This window comes from Tursiops truncatus, chromosome X, assembly GCF_011762595.2.
Source record: "Tursiops truncatus isolate mTurTru1 chromosome X, mTurTru1.mat.Y, whole genome shotgun sequence".
Taxonomy (NCBI): domain Eukaryota; kingdom Metazoa; phylum Chordata; class Mammalia; order Artiodactyla; family Delphinidae; genus Tursiops; species Tursiops truncatus.
Genome location: NC_047055.1, coordinates 21,360,382 through 21,374,730, shown reverse-complemented (window position 1 = coordinate 21,374,730; position 14,349 = coordinate 21,360,382).

The following is a 14,349-nucleotide window of genomic DNA, read 5'->3' as shown; positions in this document are numbered from 1 at the left end:
ATGCCTCAGAATAAGGAGTTTAAAGACCTGTACACTAGATGAACCAGTTTGCAGGGCAGAAATTGAGACACGGATGTAGAGAGCAAACCTATGGACACCAAGCGGGGAAAGCCACGGGGGTGTGGGGGTGGTGGTGTGATGAATTGGGCGATTGGGATTGACATGTATACACTGATGTGTATAAAATTGATGACTAATAAGAACCTGCTGTATAAAACAATAAATAAAATAAAATTCAAAAATTAAAGAAAAAAGACCTGTACACTGAAAACTATGACATTGATGAAAGAATTGAAGAAGACACAGGAAATGGAAAGAAATTCCACGCTCATGGACTAGAAGAATTAACATTGTTTAAATGTCTATATTTCCTAAAGCAATCTACAGATTCAATAAAATCTCTATCCAAAATCCCAAAAATATTTTCCACAAAAATAGGACAAAAAATCCTAAAATTTGTATGGAACCACAAAAGACCAGGAACATACAAAGCAATCCTGAGAAAAGGAACAAAGCTGTAGGTATCGCATGCCCTGATTTCAAATTATGCTACAAAACTACAGTATTCAAAACAGTGTATTATTTGTAGAAAAACAGAAACACAGATCAACAGAATAGAATTGAGGATCCAGGAATAAACACATATACATATATATGCATATCTGTGTGTGTGTGTGTGTGTGTGTGTGTAATTTACAACAAAGAGGCCAAGAACATACATTAATAAATGGTGCTGGGAAAACACAACAGCCACATGCAAAATAATGAAACAGGACTACTTTCTTATATCATATATAAAGCGAAATCAAAATTGAATAAAGACTTAAATGTGAGACCTGATACTATAGAAATCCTAGAAGAAAACAGAGACATACACACTTTGATACTGGGCTTAGCAACATCTTTTTGGATATGTCTCCTCAGGCAAAGGAAACAAAAGCAAAAATAAACAAATACGAAGCTATCACAATAAAAAGCTTTTGCACAGCAATGGAAACTACCAACAAAGTGCAAAGACAATGTACTGACAGGGAGGACCTTCAAAATGGGGAAGGAGTAAGATGTGGAGATCAGCTTCCTCCCCACAAATACATCAAAAATACAACTACATATGGAACTCCTACAGAACAGCTACTGAATGCTGGCAGAAGAACTGAGACTTCCCAAAAGGCAAGAAGCACCCCACATACCTGGGTAGGGCAAAAGAAAAGACAGAGATAAACGAATAGGGACGGGACCTGCACCTCTGGGAGGGAGCTGTGAAGGAGAAAAAGTTTCCACACACTAGGAAGCCCCTTCGCAGGCAGAGACTATGGGTGGCAGAGAGGGGAAGCTTCGGAGCCATGGAGGAGAACGCAGCAACAGGGGTGCAGAGGGCAAAGTGGAGAGGTTCCCGCACAGAGGATTGGTGCCGACCAGCACTCACCAGCCCCAGAGGCTTGTCTGCTCACACGCCGGGGCGGGCAGGGCTGGGAGCTGAGGCTCGGGTTTCGGAGGTAGGATCCCAGGGAGAGGACTGGGGTTGGCTGTGTGAAGACAGCCTGAAGGGGGCTAGTGCGCCACAGCTACCAGGAGGGAGTCCAGGAAAAAGTCTGGACCTGCCTAAGAGGCAAGACACCATTGTTCCAGGGTGCGCAAGGAGAGGAGAGTCAGAGCACTGCCTAAACGAGCTTCAGAGATGGGCACGAGCCGCGGCTATCAGCACAGACACCAGAGACAGGAATGAAACACTAAGGCTGCTGCTGCCGCCACCAAGAAGCCTGTGTGCAAGCGCAGGTCACTATCCACACCTGCCCTCCCGGAAGCCTGTGCAGCCCACCACTGCCAGGGTCCCGTGATTCAGGGACAACTTCCCCGGGAGAACACATGGCATGCCTCAGGCTGGTGCAACATCACGCCGGCCTCTGCCGCCACAGGCTCGCCCCAAATTCCATACCCTTCCCTCTCCCCAGTCCGAGTGAGCCAGAGCCCCCTAATCAGCTGCTCCTTTAACGCCCTCCTGTCTGGGTGAAGAACAGACACCACAGGGCAACCTAAATGCAGAGGTGGGGCCAAGACCAAAGCTGAACCCCAGGAGCTGTGTGAACAAATAAGAGAAGGGGAAATCTCTCCCAGCAGCCTCATGAGCAGCAGATTAAATCTCCACATTCAACTTGATGTTCCCTGCACCTGTGGAATACCTGAATAGACAACGAATCATCCCAAAGTTGAGGCTGTGGACGCTGGGAGCAAATGTACACCTTGGGTTTGCTGTCTGTGACAGACTAGTTTCTGATTTTTATGTTTACCTTAGTATAGTCTTTAGCACTAGTTATCACTGGTGGGTCTGTTTATTGATTTGGATGCTCTCTCTCTTTTTTTAATACTTTTTTGTATTTTATTTTAATAATTTTTTTCATTTTAATAACATTTATTTATTTATTTGTTTCCTTTTTTTTCTCCCTTTTCTTCTGAGCCATGTGGCTCACAGGGTCTTGGTGCTCTGGCCAGGTGGCAGGCCTGAGCCTCTGAGATGGGAGAGCCAAACTGAGGACACTGGACCACGAGAGACCTCCTGGCCCCATGTAACATCAATCAGTGAGAGCTGTCCCAGAGATCTCCGCCTCAGTGCCGAGACCCAGCTCCACCCAATGGCCAGCAAGCTCAAGTGTTGGATGTCCCACACCAAACAACTAGGAAGACAGGAACACAACCCACCCATTAGCAGTGAGGCTGCCTAGAATCATACTAAGATCACAGACACCACAAAACACACCACCAGATGTGGCCCTGCCCACCGGAAAGACAAGATCCAGCCTCACCCACTAGAACACAGTCACCAGTCCCCTCCACCAGGAAGCCTACACAACCCACTGAACCAACCTTACCCACTGGGGGCAGACACCACAAACAATGCGAACTATGAACGTCTAGCCTGCAAAAAGGTGAACCCAAACACAGTAAGTTAAGCAAAATGAGAAGACACAGAAACATGCAGCAGATGAAAGAGCAAGGTAAAAACCCACCAGACCAAACAAATGAAGAGGAAATAGGCAGTCTACCAGAAAAAGAAAGAATTCAGAGTAATGACAGTAAAGACAATCCAAAATCTTGGAAATAGAACGGAGAAGATACAAGAAGCATTTAACAAGGACCTAGAAGAACTAAAGAGAAAACAAACAGTGATGAACGAAACAACAAATGAAATTAAAACTTTTCTAGAAGGAATCAATAGCAGAATAACTGAGGCAGAAGAACGGATAAGTGACCTGGAAGATAAAATAGTGCAAATAACTACTGCAGAGCAAAATAAAGAAAAAACAATGAAAAGAATTCAGGACAATCTCAGAGACCTCTAGGACAATATTAAATGCACCAACATTCGAATTATAGGGATCCCAGAAGAAGAAGAGAAAAAGAAAGGGACTGAGAAAGAATTTGAAGAGATTATAGTCGAAAATTTCCCTAATATAGGAAAGGAAATAGTTAATCAAGACAAGGAAGCACAAAGAGTCCCATACAGGATAAATCCAAGGAGAAACACCCCAAGACACATACTAATCAAACTATCAAAAATTAAATGCAAACAAAAGATAGTAAAAGCAGCAAGGGAAAAGAAACAAATAACATATAAGGGAATCCCCATAAGGTCAACGGCTGATCTTTCAGGAGAAACTCTGCAAGCCAGAAGGGAGTGGCAGGACATATTTAAAGTGATGAAAGGGAAAAACCCACAATCAAGATTACTCTATGAAGCAATGATCTCATTTAGATTTGACGGAGAAATTAAAACGTTTACAGACAAGCAAAAGCAAGAGAATTCAGCAACACCAAATCAGCTTTACAACAAATGCTAAAGGAACTTCTCTGGGCAGGAAACACAAGAGAAGGAAAAGACTTACAATAACAAACCCAAAACAATTAAGAAAATGGGAATAGGAACAGACATATCGATAATTACCTTAAATGTATTAAATGCTCCAACCGGAAGGCATAGACTGGTTGAATGGACACAAAAACAGGACCATATATATGCTGTCTACAAGAGACGCACTTCAGACCTAGCGACACATACAGACTGAAAGTGAGGGGATGGAAAAAGATATTCCAGGCAAATGAAAATCAAAAGAAAGCTGGAGTAGCAATTCTCATGTCAGACAAAATGGACTTTAAAGACTAACACAAGAGACAAAGAAAGACACTACATAATGATCAAGGGATCAATCCAAGAAGAAGATACAACAATTGTAAATATTTATGCACCCAACATAGGAGCACCTCAATACATTAAGGCAAACGCTAACAGCAATAAAAGGGGAAATTGACAGTAACAATCATCGTAGGGGACTTTAACCCTAATTTCACCAATGGACAGATCATCCAAATTGAAAATAAATAAGGAAACAGAAGATTTAAATGACACCTTAGGCAAGTTGGACTTAACTGATATAGGACATTCCATCAAAAAAAAAAAGGATACACTTTCTTCTCAAGTGCTCATGGAACATTCTCCAGAATAGATCATATCTTGGGTCACGAATCATGCCTTGGTTAATTTAAGAAATTGAAATCATATCAAGTATCTTTTCCAACCACAATGCTATGAAACTAGATATCAATTACAGGAAAAAAAACTGTAAAAACTACAAACACACAGAGGCTAAACAATACACTACTAAATAATCAAGAGATCCCTGAAGAGATCAAAGAGGAAATCAAAAAATACCTAGAAACAAATGACAATGAAAACACAACGACCAAAAACCTATGGGATGCAGAAAAGCAGTTCTAAGAGGGAAGTTTATAGCAATACAATCCTACCTTAAGAAACAGAAACACCTCAAATAAACAACCTAACTTTACACCTAAAGCAATTAGAGAAAGAAGAAAAAAAACCCAAAGTTAGCACACGGAAAAGAAAATCATAAAAATCACATCAGAAATAAATGAAAAAGAAATGAAGGGCACAATAACAAAGATCAATAAAACTAAAAGCTGGTTCTTTGAGAAGATAAACAAAATTGAAAAACCATTAGTCAGACTCATCAAGAAAATAAGTGGAAAGACTCAAATTAACAGAATTAGAAATGAAAAAGGAGAAGTAACAACTGACACTGCAGAAATACAAAGGATCATGAGAAATTACTACAAGCAACTATATGCCAATACAGTGGACAACCTGGAAGAAATGGACAAATTCTTAGAAAAGCACAACCTTCCAAGACTGAACCCGGAAGAAATAGAAAATATAAACAGACCAATCACAAGCACTGAAATTGAGACTCTGATTAAAAATCTTCCAACAAACAAAAGCCCAGGACCACATGGCTTCACAGGCAAAATCTATCAAACATTTAGAGAAGAGCGAACATCCTTCGCAAACTCTTCCAAAATACAGCAGAGGGAGGAACACTCCCAAACTCATTCTGCGAGGCCACCATCACCCTGATACCAAAACCAGACAAAGATGTCATAAAAAAAGAAAACGACAGGCCAATATCACTTATGAACGTAGATGCAAAAATCCTCAACAAAATCCTAGCAAACAGAATCCAGAAGCACGTTAAAAGGATCATACACCATGATCAAGTGGGGTTTATCCCAGGAATGCAAGGATTCTTCAATATATGCAAATCAATCAATGTGATAAACCATATTAACAAACTGAAGAATAAAAACCATATGATCATCTCAATAGATGCAGAAAAAGTTTTTGACAAAATTCAACAGCCATTTATGATAAAAACTCTCTAGAAAGTAGGCATAGAGGGAACTTATCTCAACATAATAAAGGCCATATATGACAAGCCAACATCGTTGTCAATGGTGAAACACTGAAACCATTTCCACTAAGATCAGGAACAAGACAAGGTTGCCCACTCTCACTATTATTATTCAACACAGTTTTCAACACAGAGAAGAAAAAGAAATAAAAGGAATCCAAATTGGAAAAGAAGAGGTTAAACTGTCACTGTTTGCAGATCACATGATACTATACATAGAGAATCCTAAAAATGCCACCAGAAAACTACTAGAGCTAATCAATGAATTTGGTAAAGTAGCAGAATACAAAATTAAAGCACAGAAATCTCTTGCATTCCTATACACTTATGACGAAAAATCTGAAAGTGAAATCAAGGAAACACTCCCATTTACCACTGCAACAAAAAGAATAAAATACCTAGGAATAAGCCTACCTAAGGAGACAAAAGACCTGTATGCAGAAAATGATAAGACACTGATGAAAGAAATTAAAGATGGTACAAACAGATTGAGAAATATACCATGTTTCTGGATTGGAAAAATCAACATTGTGAAAATGACTATACTACCCAGAGCAATCTTCAGATTCAATGCCATCCCTATCAAACTGCCAATGGCATTTTCCACAAAACTAAATTTCACAATTTGTGTGGAAACACAAAAAGTCCCCGAAAAGCCAAAGCAATCTTGAGAAGGAAAAATGGAGCTGGAGGCAACAGGCTCCCAGACGTCAGACTATACTAGCAAGCTACAGTAATCAAGACAGTATGGTACTGGCACAAAAACGGAAATATCGATCAATGGAACAGGATAGAAAGCCCAGAGATAAACCCACGGACATATGGTCACCTTATCTTTGATAAAGGAGGCAAGAATATACAACGGAGAATAGACAGCCTTTTCAGTAAATGGTGCTGGGAAAACTGGACAGCTACATGTAAAAGAATGAAATTAGAACACTCCCTAACACCATACACAAAAATAAAATCAAAATGGATTAAAGACCTAAATGTAAGTCCGGACACTATAAAACTCTCAGAGGAAAACATAGGCAGAACAGTCTATGACATAAATCACAGCAAGATCCTTTTTGACCCACCTCCTAGAGAAAGGGCAATATAAAGACGAATAAACAAATGGGACCAAATGAAATTTCAAAGTTTTTGCACATCAAAGGAAACCATAAACAAGATGAAAAGACAACCCTCAGAATGGGAGAAAATATTTGCAAACGAGTCAACGGACAAAGGATCAATCTCCAAAATACAGAAGCAGCTCATGCAGCTCAATATCAAAAAAACAAACAACCTAATCCAAAAATGGGCAGAAGACCTAAACAGACATTTCTCCAAAGAAGATACACAGATGGCCAAGAGGCACATGAAAAGCTGCTCAACATCACTAATCATTAGAGAAATGCAAATCAAACCTTCAGTGAGGTATCACGTCACACCAGTCAGAATGGCCATCATCAAAAAATCTACAAACAATAAATGCTGGAGAGGGTGTGGAGAAAAGGGAACCCTCTTGCACTGTTGGTGGGAATGTAAATTGATACAGCCACTATGGAGAACGGTATGGAGGTTCCTTAAAAAATGAAAACTAGAACTAACATACGCCCAGAAATCCCACTACTGGGCCTATACCCTGAGAAAACCATAATTCAAAAAGAGTCATGTACCAAAATGTTCGTTGCAGCTCTATTTACAATAGCCAGGATATGGAAGCAACCTAAGTGTCCATCGACAGATGAATGGATAAAGAAGATGTGGAATGCTACTCAGCCATAAAAAGAAACAAAATTGGGTTATTTGTGGTGAGGTGGGTGGACCTAGAGTCTGCCATACGGAGTGAGGCTAAGTCAGGAAGAGAAAAACAAATACCGTATGCTAACACACATATATAGAATCTAAAAAAAAAAAAAAAGGTTCTGAGGAACCTAGGGGCAGGACAAGGAAAAAGACACAGACCTACTAGATAATGGACTTGAGGATATGGGGAGGGGGAAGGGTAAGCTGGGACGAAGTGAGAGAGTGGCATGGACATATATGCACTACTAAATGTAAAATAGATAGCTAGTGGGAAGCAGCTGCATAGCACAGGGAGATCAGCTCGGTGGTTTGTGACCACCTAGAGGTATGGGATAGGGAGGGTGGGTGGGAGATGCAAGAGGGAGGGCATATGGGGCTATATGTATACATATAGCTGGTTCACTTTGTTATACAGCAGAAACTAACACAACATTGTAAAGCAATTATATTCCAATAAAGATGTTAAATATATATATATATAAAATTAAAATATATTAAAAAAGAAACACCAGTACAATCACTGAGTTCTGAGTAGAACAGGAAGTGAAATTCCTGTGGGTGTGAGGGCCCAGGAATCAGACTTGCCTGGGTGTAAATCTTGTTCACTCTCTCATTCACTGTGTGATCTTGAGGCAGGAGATAGATGGACCTGAAACTGAGCAGCTGGAGCTTGTCCCCTCTGGACAGATACTCCAAGATGAAGACAATAGCTGGAGGGAGGAGAAGCTGAGCCCTGCCCAGATAAAAGATAAAGAGACCACATATGCCTTATTCTCAAGGTCAAGGAGACCTTTCCAAGTACATATGTGCAGAAAGACTCCTTGGAGCTCAAAAGGGAAGGGGCGTCACCCCACAGTAGGTGATGTCAACCTACCCATAGGCCTCTTTGATAGAATCTATCTTGGCTAAGAGATGTGCACACACACAGGAGGACCCTGAGGTAAACCAAATATGGACTCAGAGCCAGACACAGCAATATGAGTGGCCAGAGGAAACTTGGAAGAAATGCCCCATATAAGTGATTCAAACTAGCATGAGGGCGAGACTCTTTCTCTGAGCCCGCCTGTGCGGGTCTATTCGCACGTACCATTTTTCCTCCTAATAAACATTTTACTTGTTTCACTAAAAAAAAAAAGAAAAACTAAAGACAATGTAGTGAGTGGGAAAACATATTTGCAAATCATATGTCCAATAAGGGGTTAATATACAAAATGTATAAAGAACTCATGCAAGTCAACAACAACAAAAACTCAATCAGATTATAAAAAGGGCAGAGGACCCAAACAGGCATTTTTGCAAAGAAGACAGACAGATGGCCAGTAGGCACATGAAAAATTCTCAATATCACTAATTATTAGGGAAATGTAAATTAAAACCACAATGAGATATCACCAACCCCCTTAAAAATGGCTATTGTCAAAAAGACAAGAAATAACAAGTGGTGGTGAGAATGTGGAGAAAAATGAACCCTTATACACTGTTGATGGGAATGTAAATTGGTGCAGTCACTATGGAAAACAGTATGGAGATTCCTCAAAAAATTCAGAATAGAACTACCATATTATCCAGTTATATAACTTCTGGGTAATTATCCAAAGAATATGAAAATGCTAATTTCAAAAAGATACATGTACCCCTATGCTCTTCACAGCATTATTTACAATACCCAAGATATGGAAACAACTTAAGTGCCTGTTGATAGATGAATGGATAAATAAAATGTGGTGTGTGTATAAATATATATATATATATATATACACACACGTGTGTGTATATATACATATGTATGTATATATATACACACACATACACGTACACAATGGACTACTACTCAGCCACAAAAAAGATGAAATCTCGCCACTTGCAAGAACATTGACGGAACTTGAGGATATTATGCTAAGTGAAGTAAGTCAGGGAAAAACAAATACTGTATGATTTCATTCATGCGGAATATTTTTTAAAAACCCAAAACAATCAAAGAAATAAAACAACAACACATAGATACAGAGAACAGATTGGTGGTACCAGAAGGGCAGGGTGTAGGGGAGTGCAAAATAGGTAAAATGGGTCAATTTAAGGGTGGTGGATGGAAAGTATACTTTTGGTGGTGTAGTGTATACAGAATTCAAATTGTAATGCTGTACACATGAAACGTACATAAACTTATAAACCAATGTTACCTCAATTAAAAAAACAGCTTCTTTAAAATGTAAAAAGTCATGTTAATTTTCTTTTTTTTAATATTTATTTATTCATTTAGCTGCGGCATGTGAACTCTTAGTTGTGGCATGTAGGATCTAGTTCCCTGATCAGGGATCGAACCCGGGCCCCCTGCATTGGGAGCACAGAGTCTTAGCCACTGGACCACCAGGGAAGTCCCTCATGCTAGTTTTCAAACTTGAAACTTCTCTGTGAACCATAGTAGGATAACTTAAGAAATACTAACTGTGAGAAAAACTTGTTCCATTTGTAATAGTGATACAAGTAACTTGTATTTAATTTTACACATACAGACGTTCACACATACTTAATGTTACATTGTAGGAAATTTGCGTATTTTATTACCTCTATTTGGAAACGTGCATTATAAACACCCTTTATGGTTAGACTATTTCTTTGAATTTAACTAAATAAAAAAGACATAGTTACTGGCATATTCAGGTAATAACATTTAATTTTTCTTAACAGGACAAGGCAAGATTTTAAGGTTCAGGAATATAAAAACATTTTCCATGTGTAACTTGTTTGATTTTTGTGACTAATAAACTTCAAAATTTATATTGTTATTATTGTTTTTCTTGTTTTTGATCTTTTTCATGAAAGACTGTGTGTATATATCAATACCAAAATGTCACGACTAATAGTCCCACTTATTCTTCCACTATTACAACTAAAGTACATTTCATTAATCTCACAAGACTGACTGACATGTACACCTGGCACTTTATTTCGGTAACCACATAACATTTTAAAATATTTGAAGTTTGCATTTATAAGCCAAGGTGGATATGAATAACAAAGCTGCCAACTTGAAGGGGATTGTAAAAAATGTAACACTCAGCTCAGCCTAAGATGCATCTTGAAATATTTGTTATCACGTTAAGAAGCATGAGATAAGTGACAACTCTCCAAGAGATGATAACTCTTCTATTATTGCTAAAAAAAAAACCGTGTCAGATCTTCTACTCAAACTCTGTTTTTTCCAAGAGGACAGTTATTTTTACAAATCCCAGTTTGTTCTAGATTGACTTCTGGAAGTTCACTTACCAATTATCACTGACTGTGCCTCAGTAAGTTAGCTATTAAGAAGCAGTTGGAGTGGTTAAATTCAAAGCATTAAGTCCAAGTCAAAATGTGTATCTAATATTGTGATTAATAATTCAATAAAATATAAACATAACAAAAGAAAATAGTAATCACTATTCATCACTAATGTATTTCTATTTCTAATAGCTAACATTTTGCGTGTTTACTAGGTGCCAGGTTCCATGCACATTGCATGTGCAATCTCATGTTAAAATCATAATAATACCATTTTACAGATCAGGAGATTGTCTGACATTGCAGCATTCCAGTTGATATACAAAGAAATTATGAAAAAGCATACAGTTGAAGTAGTAACTAAACTTATTTTAAAAGAGGCATTTTTCTTTGGTGGGACAAAATTATAAAGCCTTCATTATAGTAATAGATTGCTAATAGATTATGCTTAAATATTCTTTAACTAATGGGTTAAAAAGATCAGCACAAACTATTTGTTTAAAGAGCATTTTAATTGGCAATATTTTATAATTATGAGCTATTAGATCATGTTAAATGTACCAGTTATCAGCTATTACTAGATTCAATGGAGATGCGAATCCATATTTATGGAGTGATGACCCAGAAAGGGAATGACTGAGAATTAGAGACTAGGAAATTAGAAGGTAATGTGGAACAACAGATTAAGGAAGTCTAGACAAATAGGAACATAGGAAATTTATATCTGAAAGGTCCAAGGGAGTCTAGAAACAAACACAACAAATTAGGGCATTTTTCCAAGGAGTTAAATGTTAAACATTTTTCAGGTATGTAGGTTCTTGTCCTAGAACTCTGACAATAGGTAGTGGCTCCACAAATATTAAGACCACGGTACAGAGTAAAAATTTGCAGAAAATTGGAAGGACCAAGAAGCAAGATAGAACCCAAGTTGCTGGAGAACATGGATATCAAGGCTAGAATTCAGGCATGAGGAACAAAACAGATGTACAATTAAGGGAACTAAAGAAGAAGGTGGTTGTTTGATCACAAGAAAGAATACAAGCGCCAAATTTGGGGAACAGAGCATCAGTTCAAAATTGGACAAGCAGGAAGTTGGCTTGGTGGTAAGTAAGTGGATGATCTAGGAATCACCAGTCTTTTTATTTCTCCTACCCTAGGGTCAGATTGTTTCAGAACCTGTGAAGGTTAGAGTTTGGATATAATGGAAACCAGTCGTGACGTCTGGAGATTCCAGGAACGAGAATCAAACTCAACACTATAGCATGAACTATTGGAAACATAAAAATCAGGAAATGTTTGTTTGTTTGTTTGTTTACAATCACTTTTTCTCCTAAAAAATAAACATGAGTTTTCTGTGGTATAAGTTTATCTACACATTTTTTAAATGTGACTAAGAAGGCAGTACATTAATGCTATTTTTCTGAGCATTTTCCAATTGATGAAAGTGATACCAGATTTTTTTGAAACTCTATAATAATTTTTAGTCAGAGACTATATCTACAGGATAGCTCTAAAATGGTTTAAAATAAAAAGTTAATAATTTATGCTTTAAAAAATATAAAAGTTTAGGGCTTCCCTGGTGGCGCAGTGGTTGAGAGTCCGCCTGCCGATGCAGGGGACATGGGTTCGTGCCCCAGTCCGGGAAGATCCCACATGCCGTGGAGCAGCTGGGCGGGTGAACCATGGTCGCTGAGCCTGGGCATCCGGAGCCTGTGCTCCGCAACGGGAGAGGCCACAACAGTGAGACGCCCGCGTACCGCAAAAAAAAAAAAAAAAAAAAAAAAAAAAAAAAATATATATATATATATATATATATATATATATATATATACACACATAAGTTTAAAACAAGATGATTTCCCTAACCAACTTTTAAAAACAAACCTGAACTGAGCAAATCTAGATCTTTCAATCATGTTAATATGGGCCAACAAACTTTCTTTTACTCTTTTGAGTTTAGGCTCCCACACTAGGCACGGGATTATAAAGAGACTAGAACTGATGGGCAAGAGTGACAATTCCAATGTTAAACTAACTTGGCCAAGTCATTACAAAGAAAATTGATTTGTAAATATATTCTACCTACAAGAGATGCTGGACTGTAGCAAATATATTGCTACTATGGCACTGTAACCTCAATGTTTATGTCTATTTTGACTTCTACATTAATTTGTTTTGGGGGTGAATTTTGCATACTTTAGGAATATGGTTTATTGCATAATATGGTTCCTGGATATAATAATTTCTGTCCCGGAAATTTCAACCTGAATTAAACATATACATATATACAATGATTGAAATTATCTATCTCCAGACTATACAACATATTCAGAATCCAGGAAGGGATCATTAAACAAGATATGCTCAGAGTATAACAAGATCTACCCCTGCAAATGTTTACCCCGGAAATATTTTGTTTTTATTATCACTATGTAAATTTAAAAAATAATTTTGTGCCAAAATATTTGCTTCTGTGGCTCAAGAACTCACAGAGGGCCAACATAGATTGAGCACTGATTCATCATTAGGAACTTCTAAGATTCAGAGAAATATAATATTTAAAGTTGGAGGACTCCCCTGTGACATTGAGATTGGGATGCTATTTCTATCAGATCAAGGATACACTATACATGTGCATAATGGTAGCTACACACAGTAGCAATTCCATTTTTTTAAAAAAAGTCTATAAATGGGATCACCTTTACTACTCTTTTGACTTGAAGTGAACGTGAAGTAGACTTGACATTTATATCTATTCAGGTCAGACAGACTTAACTCTACATGGTGCAATTCCAAGAGTCCCTCAGGAAAGACTGCTCAGTCTTAATGAATGCATAGGCTTGCTTTATGTTTTCCCAAAGCCAAGCAAGGCTCAGTTTGAGCTTGGCTAATATCCAGGTTCGGAGAGCAGAGAAACATGAGATGACTGTGAATATATTAATAAAAAATGCAGAGCGCTGGTAGTTTTAAGAAAAGAAGAAAAGAGATAGTAGGTTGCCACTTCAAAAAGTGTCATGGGCATCGAATATGTAGCATATAGACCTAGCTAATGCTTAGGTCCTGATAGTTCGTAAGGACCCATAAATGAAGGCTCAAATGTGAGAAAACTTCTGGGAATACAATTTACCCAGGGATCAGGAATATAAATGTACCTCACTTACATCCTACTTTATTAAGTCAAGACCTGGATTTTGAGTAATTTGAGAAATCAAATTTGAAGAAGGCACAGTAGACTCAGTTAAGTAGCAATGACAAAATTTACAAAATACAGTGATTTGCTATTATTTAGATCAAGCCTTTTATTCTAATGCTGTGAAGCTTAACTGACATGTAGAAGTTTAGGCAAGGCACAGTAGGCCAAACTGCTAGAGATGCCATATAGCTTGAGAGGAACTGGCATAGTGACAACTAATGAGGATTTTTTAGTCTGGAAAACTTCCTTCAAATTGTATCAGATCACCAGCAGTGGTTTGGTAACAATGTGAGATCATATTGAGTTTGTTATTAAGATAGCAGTAGTTAAATTAATCAATTT